Source organism: Rhinopithecus roxellana, chromosome 16 (genome assembly GCF_007565055.1).
Source record: "Rhinopithecus roxellana isolate Shanxi Qingling chromosome 16, ASM756505v1, whole genome shotgun sequence".
NCBI classification, from domain to species: domain Eukaryota; kingdom Metazoa; phylum Chordata; class Mammalia; order Primates; family Cercopithecidae; genus Rhinopithecus; species Rhinopithecus roxellana.
The window spans coordinates 26,363,676-26,378,018 of NC_044564.1; positions in this window are offsets into that span (position 1 = coordinate 26,363,676).

Consider the following 14,343-nt stretch of genomic DNA (forward strand, 5'->3'; position numbering starts at 1 on the left):
AGTGTCATCTTGATAACACAGAATTAAAGGACTCTTGCAGATTATTAGGGCTTAACTTTTCTATTGTGTGACACTCCCCCAAGTTACTCAATGTTTCAGAACTTGTAGTTACTGTTTTGTATTCTGATTTGAACTCCTTCACTGAAATTTCTTCCTCTGTGTTTTAGGTTGTCACAGAATGCACACAACTGACATACTTCTTTATTCATACCTTAACATCGTCTATAAATCTGACTCCACTTTATTTCCCTGGTGGAACTTCTGTTGTTCTCTCCCTGAGAAGTCAGGATGTGTTACCTTCCTGCCAATGTTGTATGACAATATGCTTGGAGGACTGCCAAAAACGGAAGCCCACTAAGACTCCTTGTTCAGAATTTTGACTCGGACTGCATGATATAGATAGGATCGACTGATTGATTGCCCATGTGGTTGACCTCAATCTATAGGTTGACTGATAGTGTATGATCCAAAGTCCTCACCCCAGGTAACATTATTGGTTTTCCTGGCATGACTAGCCCCAGCCTTAAAGTCTGGCCAGACCTCACCCTAAATTACATTGTTAGACCATTTAGTGTCACCCACAGTCACCATGCAAACAAAGAAACTCTTTTTAGGCATGACATTCTTAGAGATTACCTTCCAGAAGCTCAAGTTAAATTTCTTCATAAACATTCGACTTACCTTTATCTGTGAGAATGCCTCAGGACCATTTCCCTCTTGAATGTGCCGCTCTACCTACTTTGAATGGCAAATGCCCAGTTATAGAGTCTTCAACTGCGCCAGAAAGATAGCTACAATATTGCCTGAAACAACAATGGCCAAGTATCAAACAATTAAGAAAGAACAAGAAAATAGGGTAGCTTTGCCAATTCGTAACATTGGGTAATTTGTAGAAGGAATAAATTTTGGTATGGTCCAGCAAAGAGGTAATGATGGATTTGTTTGTTCATTAATTTAATCAGGAGATATTTAAAGGATAAATATTTTGTGACAGCAAACTATTCTAGGTGCTGAGATTTTGGCTACAAACAAGATAAACTTACATATAGATTCTATTCTAGAGGAGAAATACAGTCTAAGATTTAAATTGTCATCTAGGATGAAGTAAGAGTGTTTTAGTGTTGTAGGGAGGAATTATAGTACCTACTATACATTTCCTTTCTATCTGCAGCCTATTCTACTTATTAACGGAATGACACAATAGTTGACTATATTTAATAATGGTTTTATGTAATAAATTGAAGCCAAAGGAAGTTAATGATTTATCCAAGGACACCAAATAAAGTTGTAAAACTTGTGTTATATCCCAGCCTTTTCTCTGTTTTCTTGCCTTCAGAGGCAAAAATCAGTTTTATAAGTCGATATCTTTACCATTTCTTCATCTCTGAAATTTTATGGAGTCTGAGAGTACAGTAGAATTCTTACCTTTTAATTTTTCTGTTTTTTAAGCTTTTTGATTTTGAAAAACTTTTGGACTTACAAAGACATTGCAGAACTGGTAAAAATGAATTCCAGTATGCCCTTTAACCAGATTCCAAAAATGTTAACATATAACCATAACCACAGTACAATTATTAGAATAAGAAATTAACATTGATAACGTATGAGTATCTAAAGACTTTATTAAATTCTCCTACTTGTTCCACTGATGTCATCTTCTCTTTCACAACCCAATCCTGAATGATATGTTACATTTTGCCCTCATGTGTCCTTTCAGTATCCTTTAATCTGTGACAGTTCATTAGCTTTTTTGTCTTTTATGACCTTGACATTTTTTGGAGAATACTAGCCAGTTATTTTGTCAAATATACCTCAGTTTGGGTTGAGCAAATATTTCCTATGATTAAAAATTTAGATTACACATTTTTGGCAAGAATACCATAAAAATGATGCTGTGTTCTTCTTATTGCATCATTTCCCTGTCTCATCTGTACCATTTACTGATTTGTTCATAACTGATGACATTAACTTTGATCACTTGGTTAGGAAAGGGTCTGCCAGTTTTGTCTGCTGTCAAGTGACTATATCTCCTTCATAAATCAGTAAGCATCTTCTGAGGAAATACTTGGAGCTCATGTGAATAGAGTTCCAACTTTGGAAGGGTGAATAACAAAGCATTTCTTTGGTATTGTGTAATAGAATACTCACTGGACTTGACTTCAGTTTCTTCACTTATTCACTTGGAGGTTTGAACTTAAATGATGTTTTCTAAATGCAAACTAGAGGTCTTGCTGTATCAGCATCACCCTAGTAAAAAATGTATATTCCTGGACCCCATTCCAGATTTTATTCATAACCTCTGCCAATGCTGGGCCTTTAGAAGCAATTGTTTAAGCACAGTCTTTGGAGGTTTTGGAGAAGTCCCACACCACATGGTCTCTATGATCCCATTCACCTTTGAAAATCTCTGCCATTCTGAGTTCTTCTCCCAGGAATGCCATGGCAGAAGGTAGAGAAGAAATACTTCTGAAAGAACTTTTCATGTAGTTTGCTTAGATATATGGTGTCACAGGTACAACCAGTACCAACTGCAAGTGAGAAAGGGAGATGGATACGGCAGGAACTTTATCAGACTTTATCTGCTGCTCTGTTTTGTGACGGCTCATCTCTCACATAGACTGTTTTTGTGAACATTTTACTCCCAGATATACGAAGCAGAGATATTATTCAGTGAACATTACCAGTGAAAAATGCATGGAAAGATAAAGAAAGGAGTTTTTCTCTCCATGACAGTGCATAAGGCACTATTTCCTTTGTCAGAGCATCTGGAGTCTAATGAATGGATCCTATGATGTCTATATGTCACCTGCACAGGCAGCATAACAAGCCCCACAGCTCAGTTAGTGGGTACCTGGGCCTTTGGGCATGCCGCTGAGTCCATATGCCTCCTTTCCTGGATAAGTCTATGACTCCCTCTTTCCTTGCAGGCCATGAGTTTGTTAGTCTAAAGGGAGAGGAGAAACAGCCTTAGGAGCTGCCAAAATGATGCAGTGAAAAGATTTTGGTGCTAAACTGAAAGAGATCAGCTTTCTCTTCTAGAACATCAACTGAGCTTGTATCCTCAGGCTGACTGTCTCTTCACGATGCCTTTTCAAATCAACCAAACTTTCTCCTCATTTGAACCTAAGAAAGAAATTCCAAAAGTTCACAAAAATAAATAACGAGTTACCTCAAAGAGATAAGACTGCTGGTAATGTTTAGTTTTTTGTTTGTTTGTTTATCAGCATATTCTAAGTAGTATATATTTAGCATGCATTTTAAAATATATTTTTCTGAAGCTGGTACCTTTGTGGGAGTGTGGATTAGTGTAGATTTCTTAACTTCTTGCAGGACAATTTTAAAATATTCATAACAATTAAAATACAGATACTTTTTTGTTATTGCAATTCTATTTCAAGAGTACACTTTAAAGAATTCTCAGAAGTGTACAAAGATGCACGTGCAAGAATTTTCATGGAGGTATTTACAAAGCAAAACTGGATATTGCCTAAATGTCCATCAATATCCCAGTCATTAAAAAATATATGGCTCTTTGATATGGTTTGGATTTTGTCCCTGCCTAAGTCTCATGTTGAATTATAATCCCCAGTGTTGGAGATGGGGCATGCTGACAGGTGATTGCATCAGGGGGGCAGATGCAATCTGAGAGTGAGTTAGTTCTTGTGGGATCTGATTGTTTAAAATAGTGTGTGGCACCTGCCCCCACTCCTTCCTTCTGCTCTGGACATGGAAGATGTTCCTGCTTCCCCTTCATCTTCTGCCATGATTGTAAGTTTCCTGAGGCCTCCCCAGAATCTGAGCAGATGCTGCCATGCTTCCTGTACAGCTGCAGAACCATTAGCCAATTAAAACTCTTTTCTTTATAAATTGCCCTGTCTCAGTTATTTCTTTATAGTAATGCCATATGGCCAAGCACTCTATAGATATTAAAAAATAGTAGATTCATACAGACTGAATGAAGAGATTGCAAAGCTGTTTCATTAAATGAAAAAGTAATGTGCACAAGAGAACTCCTGAAATTCTGTTTTGTACTGCTTTTTGGTCTTTGTGCAGCTAGTTACATTTGAGAATTCAGTTTATAAAAAGTCAATGAGTTATACACTTAAATACACTTTGTCAACTAAATATCGGGGGCTCATGTGTTTTTTGGAAGCACATGATACTGTAAGAAAAATGTTTAATCAATGTAGAGAATATTATTTAAAACAGAAAATGTTTATATTAAATGCTCTGATATTTGTACAAATTCTAGGATATATAAGACATTATAAACAAGGATGAATTCTAACATGGAGAAAGGAAGTTAGGACATGTAGACGTTTAATTCTCTTTTTTATTTGTGTTTTATTTATAAATGAAAGAAAAGTAGTAGTTAAAATTATTTAAAATACTGACACACATTCCTGGGAAAGGCAAAATAACTTCTGAGTCTTCATCACTCAAAGTTAACTATAAAGTTCAATGGTGGTTTTTCTTTCCAGGATCTATGCTCCCAACTTCTAGAATTTATTATAATATATCTGCAAAGCTCTCCTCTCTTTTCTTGGCCTACCAGACCCTCTCTCCATACCTGTCAAGGTCTCTATTCTTAATCTAAGTGGGCGAACATCTGTTAAACAGCTGCTACTTCCAAATTGAGATAGAGCCATGTTACAAGCAAGAGGCCATAACAAGCATCATTCTAAGTGGAAAATAGCTTGGCAGGGTCCGAAGCTCTGGGGCCCATCTGCAAGGAAGAATCATTAATGTTAATCTAACTGAGCTCAGGGTGGGAGGAAGTGGAGCTGTGTTTTCAGAAGAAAACCACTTGAGTTAAAGGGTGGTTTTATTTGAGGAATCACTTGCTTGTGCTAAATGGAGACACAATTATTTATAATTGATACATGAATTTAAACTTTTTTTTCTTGTTTTTCTGAGGCAGAGGAACCATAAAGTATAAGGGATTCGGGTCACTGAGATTCACATGGCGAAATCTTTGCATATTGGAAGCTAAGAATTTGTTTTAACAAACTCTCTAGGTGATTTTTGTGTGTACTTAAGTTTGAGAAACAGTGTGCCTAGACTAAAATATTAGGCACATTATTATTACTGTAGCTGTAAGGTAGGAAGGAAAGGAATTGAAATCTGTTTCCATATTACTAGGGCAAAATCTCTTCTCCTTCCTAAAAGGTCTGCCTGGGCTTTTTTTTTTTTTTTTCCAGGTAACGTCAACCTTAAATTATTTTTCCCTTTTATATGCTGTTAGAGAGAGTGGAGGTAGGGTGGCATGAGCAGGAAAAATGGGAATTACAGTTTTCTAGTGTTTTTGGTGATATTTAAACCCTTAGAAGGCTTTGTCACCTAAGTATCAGGGGGCTCATAAATTTGGAAGGGAAAGCCTTATTTTTCATAAAGCATTTCAGCCTGCAGGCTGGGCATCCCACAGTCTGGGAAGGATAGCCTCCAGCTAGAAGCCAAGAGCAAGAACTTCCAGGGAGGAAAGCACAAGATAGAAATTTATGCTAAATGGGGAGACCAAATATACATATTTAACAAGCTGTAGGAAAAGTCACAAATGTTTATAAAAGGAGAAACATGCAAATGCACAATTGAGCTTAATGCCTCTCCATGAGTTACACATTCAAAGAAATGGTGGCATTAGTATAATTTGAGGGTGGATTTTTGGCCCATTGACATCAAAAGGTAGAGCGGGGGAGACAGAATCCCTCACTGCACACCTTCTGCAGACTGGTCACAACCACTCAGTGGTCCATGGTCTCTTATCAGAAAGGAATGAGCCATGAAACTGGTGAGTTGTCAAGTTAACCTGCAAAGCAGGAGGGGGAATCTGGTTGCAGTCTCCAATGATTGGCCAAAGTTGATAAAGGCATGAATCATCTGTTTCTTGTTTTCTAGGGCTGTTTTCTGCTTACTCCTTAGGAAAGAATTTTGGCTAAAGGTTAATAATGGAGAGGCATCCTGAGGCATGTCTCACTTCCCATCCTGTCATGACCAGGAATTCAATTTTTTAGGGTGTATCTGGGTCCTCTTGGCCAAGAAGGTGTCCACTCAGTTTGGGGATTTAACTACAAATAAGGTAGAAGATATACCTATTTTCTGGGAGGATGCAGACTAGTGAGGAGAAAATGAAGAATAAACAGGCAAATTCAATGCAGTGAATTTAGTGGAATGATTGAGAAAACTTTCCAGAGTGGTTGGGAAATCATTTGGGAGTCAAGGTGAAAGCAGAAGAGATTGTGGTCAAAGAAGCTTAAAGAAAAAGAAGAGTACCAATACGAAGAATTTTAAATAGATCTCTTGGCTGGAGCAGAGAGGAAGAGGTGGGAGTGGGAGTGGCTTGGTCTGAGACCAAAGAGACAACCAGAGTTTGGAAGGAGGTGATAAAGTAATCAAGAAAGCAGTCACTTCCCCAGAGACAGATGTACTTGAGATGGTGTATTAGTCCGTTTTCATGCTACTGTTAAAGACATACCCAAGACTGGGCAAATTACAAAAAAAGAGGTTTAATGGATCCACAGTTCCATGTGGCTGGGGAGGCCTCACAATCATGGCAGAAGATGAAAGGCATGGTGTCACATGGCGTCAGACAAGAGAAGAGTGAAAGCCAAGTGAAAGGGGTTTCCTCTCATGAAACCATCAGATCTTGTGAGACGTATTCACTACGACGAGAACAGTTTGTGTTAAACCACAGCCATGATTCCATTATCTCCCACAGGTTCCCTCCCACAACACGTGGGAATTATGGGAGATACAATTCAAGGTGAGATTTGGGTGGGGACACACCTAACCATATCAGATGAGTAGAGGAGAATGCTACTCTCTTCTCCCTCTACTTCTCAAGCTAGGATTTATGAAATGTGCTCATTAACAAAATTTCTGGTTTGAAGTATTTCCTGTTAACAGAAGAAATGCATCTGTAAGAAATTCAATGAATTTCAAACTCCAGTCTCACACAGCACCATTTCATAATTTGCTTTTCCCCATGCCTAGTTGGGGACTCCTAGGAAATATTGCTTAGTAGGTATAAATATGATCTTTAGAGTGTTAAAAGAAATACATCAGACAAATTGAATTCAACAGTTTAACTGAGCAAAGAAGGAATTGTGTGGCCCCCAGTTCAGAAGGACTCCAGGGCTTCCAGGTGATCAGATAACATATATGGACAGAAAAAGGAAACTGATGCATAGAAAATGGAAGTGAGGTACAGAAACAGCTAAAGGGCTATAGCTCGGCTTTGCCTTATTTGAACATGGTTTGAACTGTTGGCCACCTGTGATTGGCCAACATCACCCAAGCTGTGATTGGCTGAGACTCAGATACTTGTTACAAGAGTAGGTTAGTCTGTTTACGCATCCAGTTAGGTTATGGTACATTAAGTATGGGATAACTTTTAAGCTGAGCTTAAGATGTGTAAGGAGGCAGCTGTAAGCTAAACTTAATTCAACAGGTGTTAGCCAGACAGAGCTATGTGACCTCAAATGCCTATGCTGTCTCTTATTTCCTATGTGTCCTTGGTCAAGGTCATTAAAGTTCTCTGACCTCCCGGGCCCTTATCTATATACTGCAAATAATATATGCTCTCTTTGAGCAAACTTGAATCAAATGATAAAACCTATCTCCAAAAATGTTGCAAAGATTAAATAAGATAATGTATTCTTGGCACAGGGCCTGGGTATATAGTAAGCCCTCAAGGGTTCTAATTAAAACACTCCTTGTCCTTTTATTCATTCCATCGATCAGCAAGTACTTACTTTCTCCCTGCTCTATAAAAGCAGTAAGATAATCTCTTCTCTTCACTCTTAGGAGCAATGGAGTAACTTGTATATATCTAGATATAATCCAAGAAAGAACATGATAAATTGTGATACGTGAGGCAGAAACAATATTTTAAGGAACTTAGGGATGAAAAGTTAACTACGGCTGGTGAAATGGTTTTATAGCAAAGAAATTATTTCAGTTGAGCCTTGAAGGAGGTGATAAAGAGGAAAGGAGGCAGGTACGGGATAATAACCATTTATTGAGTGTTTTTTAAGTACTAGGCACTGTTCTAGACACAATACTGGTATTAACTCATTACTCCATAAAAACTCTAGGAAGTGGGTACCATTATTGTACCCTTTTATAGAGCAAGAAACAGAAGCCGAGAGAGGTCAAATAACTTGCCTGGGTTTGTATAACTGTTAAGCAATAAAGCCAAAGTTTGAGTTTAGGTAGAGGTTAAGGTCATGCTCTTGACTGCTGGACTCATATTTATGTTGCAATTAATTAATTTTTCAACCATTTTATTCCAAATTAATTCTATTATATGGGCATGGCTGGAAGACAAAGTGTTTGAAGGGGATTATTTAGAGAAATCATCACAGGGAAGAAGATGATAGAAATTTTGAAAGTACACAGGTGAGGCCAAAAAAAAGATTTATGAGAAGAAACATTTTAAAATAATGACAATTCTATGTGGTAGAAATAAGTCCTCTGGTGCCCTTATTTCACTGCCTCACATTTTTATGAGCTGAAATATATTCTGCTCACACAAACCACTTCAACATCTTTTGTTTTTAATCTTTCCAACATAGGAGAACAAATTTAACAATGAGATTCTGTTTCTGTTCTGTACATGTGGAATAATTAAATTTGCATCCCACTTTAGCGTTGGATCTGCTATTTGAAGAGAAATGTATCAATTGGACACATGCCCCATGATTTCTACTCTGCAAATAAAGCATTTGGAGGTAGGAGGAGAAAAGGCAATATCTTTTTCCTAAGCAATAATCACAGTAAAATCTTTGCTTAGTGACAGCTTGTTTGAGGCTGGATTAATTCCCATTTGAGAGAGGCCAAGAGGGCAGGAAAATGAAAGGCAGAAGCTGGAAAAAGGCAGGGCATAATTATGGAAATTCCCATTGGACTTTGAAATACAAAGTTTTGCAAGAGAACTCTACTGGCAAGTATCTGAAAAGGACTGTGGTCAGAGAGCATCAGGAATTCCTCTCAGTCTCCAGCTTATTTCTAAGGTCTTAATAATCTCTTCTGTATAGATCCAAGGAATTGGGCCTGATGGAAGATACAAATGTTGTAGGATATAATCAATACCTGCATTTGGGAGTGAGGAGATGAATTTGTGTTTAAATTTGAGTTTTGCTACTTTGCGTGGTATCTATTAGATCATGAGCAAGTTTCTTGCCATCTCTGAGATGCTTTCATTTTCTGTGAAATAGTGTGGGGTAATTATTTCTACTTCACATTGAAGATGCAAGGGCAGAAGATGGCTGAATAGGAACAGCTCCAGTCTCCAACTCCCAGAGCGAGCGACACAGAAGACCGGTGATTTCTGCATTTTCAACTGACGTACTGGGGTCATCTCACTAGGGAGTGCCGGACAATTGGTGCTGGTCAGCTGCTGCAGCCTGACCAGCGAGAGCTGAAGCAGGGCGAGGCATCGCCTCACCTGGAAGTGCAAGGGGGAAGGGAATCCGTTTTCCTAGCCAGGGGAACTGAGACACACAACACCTGGAAAATCGGGTAACTCCCACCCCAATACTGCACTTTAAGCAGACAGGCACACCAGGAGAATATATCCCACACCTGGCCGGGAGGGTCCCACGCCCACGGAGCCTCCCTCACTGCTAACACAGCAGTCTGCGGCCATCTATCCACAAGGCAACAGCGAGGCTGGGGGAGGGGCGCCTGCCATTGCTGAGTCTTAAGTAGGTAAACAAAGCCGCTGGGAAGCTCGAACTGGGTGGAGCTCACAGCAGCTCAAGGAAGCCTGTCTGTCTCTGCAGTCTCCACCTCTGGGGACAGCGCACAGCTGAAGACCAACAGGGGAAGCAGCGGGGGCCGGTGCAGACGCGAACAACTCTGTCTGACAGCTTTGGGGAGAGCCCTGGATCTCCCAATGCGGAGGTTGAGATCTGAAAACGGACAGACCACCTGCTCAGGTGGTTCCCTGACCCCTGAGTAGCCTAGCTGGGAGACATCCCCCACTAGGGGCAGTCTGACACCCCACACCTCACAGGGTGGAGTACACCCCTGAGAGGAAACTTCCAAAGGAAGAATCAGACAGGTACACTCACTGTTCAGCAATATTCTATCTTCGGCAACCTCTGCTGCTGATACCCAGGCAAACAGGGTCTGGAGGGGACCTCAAGCAATCTCCAACAGACCAACAGACAGTCCTTCTGACTGTCAGAAGGAAAACTATCAAACAGGAAGGACACCTATACCAAAACCCCATCAGTACGTCACCATCATCAAAGACCAGAGACAGATAAAACCACAAAGATGGGGATGAAGCAGGGCAGAAAAGCTGGAAATTCAAAAAATAAGAGTGCATCTCCCCCTGCAAAGGAGCGCAGCCCATCGCCAGCAATGGATCAAAGCTGGTCAGAGAATGACTTTGACGAGATGAGAGAAGAAGGCTTCAGTCCATCAAACTTCTCAGAGCTAAAGGAGGAATTACGTACCCAGCGCAAAGAAACTAAAAATCTTGAAAAAAGAGTGGAAGAATTGACAGCTAGACTAATTAATGCAGAGAAGATCATAAACGAAATGACAGAGATGAAAACCATGACACGAGAAATACGTGACAAATGCACAAGCTTCAGTAACCGACTCGATCAACTGGAAGAAAGAGTATCAGCGATTGAGGAACAAATGAATGAAATGAAGCGAGAAGAGAAACCAAAAGAAAAAAGAAGAAAAAGAAATGAACAAAGCCTGCAAGAAGTATGGGATTATGTAAAAAGACCAAATCTACGTCTGATTGGGGTGCCTGAAAGTGAGGGGGAAAATGGAACCAAGTTGGAAAACACTCTTCAGGATATCATCCAGGAGAACTTCCCCAACCTAGTAGGGCAGGCCAACATTCAAATTCAGGAAATACAGAGAACGCCACAAAGATACTCCTCCAGAAGAGCAACTCCAAGACACATAATTGCCAGATTCACCAAAGTTGAAATGAAGGAAAAAATCTTAAGGGCAGCCAGAGAGAAAGGTCAGGTTACCCACAAAGGGAAGCCCAGCAGACTAACAGCAGATCTCTCCGCAGAAACTCTACAAGCCAGAAGAGAGTGGGGGCCAATATTCAACGTTCTTAAAGAAAAGAATTTTCAACCCAGAATTTCATATCCAGCCAAACTAAGTTTCATCAGTGAAGGAGAAATAAAATCCTTTACAGATAAGCAAATGCTTAGAGATTTTGTCACCACCAGGCCTGCCTTACAAGAGACCCTGAAGGAAGCCCTAAACATGGAAAGGAACAACCGGTACCAGCCATTGCAAAAACATGCCAAAATGTAAAGACCATCGAGGCTAGGAAGAAACTGCATCAACTAACGAGCAAAATAACCAGTTAATATCATAATGACAGGATCAAGTTCACACATAACAATATTAACCTTAAATGTAAATGGACTAAATGCTCCAATAAAAAGACACAGACTGGCAAACTGGATAAAGAGTCAAGACCCATCAGTCTGCTGTATTCAGGAGACCCATCTCACATGCAGAGACATACATAGGCTCATAATAAAGGGATGGAGGAAGATCTACCAAGCAAATGGAGAACAAAAAAAAGCAGGGGTTGCAATCCTAGTCTCTGATAAAACAGACTTTAAACCATCAAAGATCAAAAGAGACAAAGAAGGCCATTACATAATGGTAAAGGGATCAATTCAACAGGAAGAGCTAACTCTCCTAAATATATATGCACCCAATACAGGAGCACCCAGATTCATAAAGCAAGTCCTTAGAGACTTACAAAGAGACTTAGACTCCCATACAATAATAATGGGAGACTTCAACACTCCGCTGTCAACATTAGACAGATCAACGAGACAGAAAGTTAACAAGGATATCCAGGAATTGAACTCATCTCTGCACCAAGCGGACCTAATAGACATCTATAGAACTCTCCACCCCAAATCAACAGAATATACATTCTTCTCAGCACCACATCGCACTTATTCCAAAATTGACCACATAATTGGAAGTAAAGCACTCCTCAGCAAATGTAAAAGAACAGAAATTATAACAAACTGTCTCTCAGACCACAGTGCAATCAAACTAGAACTCAGGACTCAGAAACTCAATCAAAACCGCTCAACTACATGGAAACTGAACAACCTGCTCCTGAATGACTACTGGGTACATAACGAAATGAAAGCAGAAATAAAGATGTACTTTGAAAGCAATGAGAACAAAGATACAACATACCAGAATCTCTGGGACACATTTAAAGCAGTGTGTAGAGGGAAATTTATAGCACTAAATGCCCACAAGAGAAAGCAGGAAAGATCTAAAATTGACACTCTAACATCACAATTAAAAGAACTAGAGAGGCAAGAGCAAACACATTCAAAAGCTAACAGAAGGCAAGAAATAACTAAGATCAGAGCCGAACTGAAGGAGATAGAGACACAAAAAACCCTCCAAAAAATCAATGAATCCAGGAGTTGGTTTCTTGAAAAGATCAACAAAATTGACAGATCACTAGCAAGACTAATAAAGAAGAAAAGAGAGAGGAATCAAATAGACGCAATAAAGAATGATAAAGGGGATATCACCACCGACCCCACAGAAATACAAACAACCATCAGAGAATACTATAAACGCCTCTACGCAAATCAACTAGAAAATCTAGAAGAAATGGATAATTTCCTGGACACTTACACTCTCCCAAGACTAAACCAGGAAGAAGTTGAATCCCTGAATAGACCAATAGCAGTCTATGAAATTGAGGCAACAATTAATAGCCTACCCACCAAAAAAAGTCCAGGACCAGATGGATTCACAGCTGAATTCTACCAGAGGTACAAGGAGGAGCTGGTACCATTCCTTCTGAAACTATTCCAATCAATAGAAAAAGAGGGAATCCTCCCTAACTCATTTTATGAGGCCAACATCATCCTGATACCAAAGCCAGGCAGAGACCCAACAAAAAAAGAGAATTTTAGACCAATATCCCTGATGAACATCGATGCAAAAATTCTCAATAAAATCCTGGCAAACCGGATTCAGCAGCACATCAAAAAGCTTATCCACCATGATCAAGTGGGCTTCATCCCTGGGATGCAAGGCTGGTTCAACATTCGCAAATCAATAAACATAATCCAGCATATAAACAGAACCAAAGACAAGAACCACATGATTATCTCAATAGATGCAGAAAAGGCTTTTGACAAAATTCAACAGCCCTTCATGCTAAAAACGCTCAATAAATTCGGTATTGATGGAACGTACCTCAAAATGATAAGAGCTATTTATGACAAACCTACAGCTAATATCATTCTGAATGGGCAAAAACTGGAAAAATTCCCTTTGAAAACTGGTACAAGACAGGGATGCCCTCTCTCACCACTCCTATTCAACATAGTGTTGGAAGTTCTGGCTAGGGCAATCAGGCAAGAGAAAGAAATCAAGGGTATCCAGTTAGGAAAAGAAGAAGTCAAATTGTCCCTGTTTGCAGATGACATGATTGTATATTTAGAAAACCCCATTTTCTCAGCCCAAAATCTCCTTAAGCTGATAAGCAACTTCAGCAAAGTCTCAGGATACAAAATTAATGTGCAAAAATCATAAGCATTCTTATACACCAGTAACAGACAAGCAGAGAGCCAAATCAGGAATGAACTTCCATTCACAATTGCTTCAAAGAGAATAAAATACCTAGGAATCCAGCTTACAAGGGATGTAAAGGACCTCTTCAAGGAGAACTACAAACCACTGCTCAGTGAAATCAAAGAGGACACAAACAAATGGAAGAACATACCATGCTCATGGATAGGAAGAATCAATATCGTGAAAATGGCCATACTGCCCAAGGTTATTTATAGATTCAATGCCATCCCCATCAAGCTACCAATGAGTTTCTTCACAGAATTGGAAAAAACTGCTTTAAAGTTCATATGGAACCAAAAAAGAGCCTGCATTGCCAAGACAATCCTAAGTCAAAAGGACAAAGCTGGAGGCGTCACGCTACCTGACTTCAAACTATACTACAAGGCTACAGTAACCAAAACAGCATGGTACTGGTACCAAAACAGAGATATAGACCAATGGAACAGAACAGAGTCCTCAGAAATAATACCACACATCTACAGCCATCTGATCTTTGACAAACCTGAGAGAAACAAGAAATGGGGAAAGGATTCCCTATTTAATAAATGGTGCTGGGAATATTGGCTAGCCATAAGTAGAAAGCTGAAACTGGATCCTTTCCTTACCCCTTATACGAAGATTAATTCAAGATGGATTACAGACTTAAATGTTAGACCTAATACCATAAAAACCGTAGAAGAAAATCTAGGTAGTACCATTCAGGACATAGGCATGGGCAAGGACTTC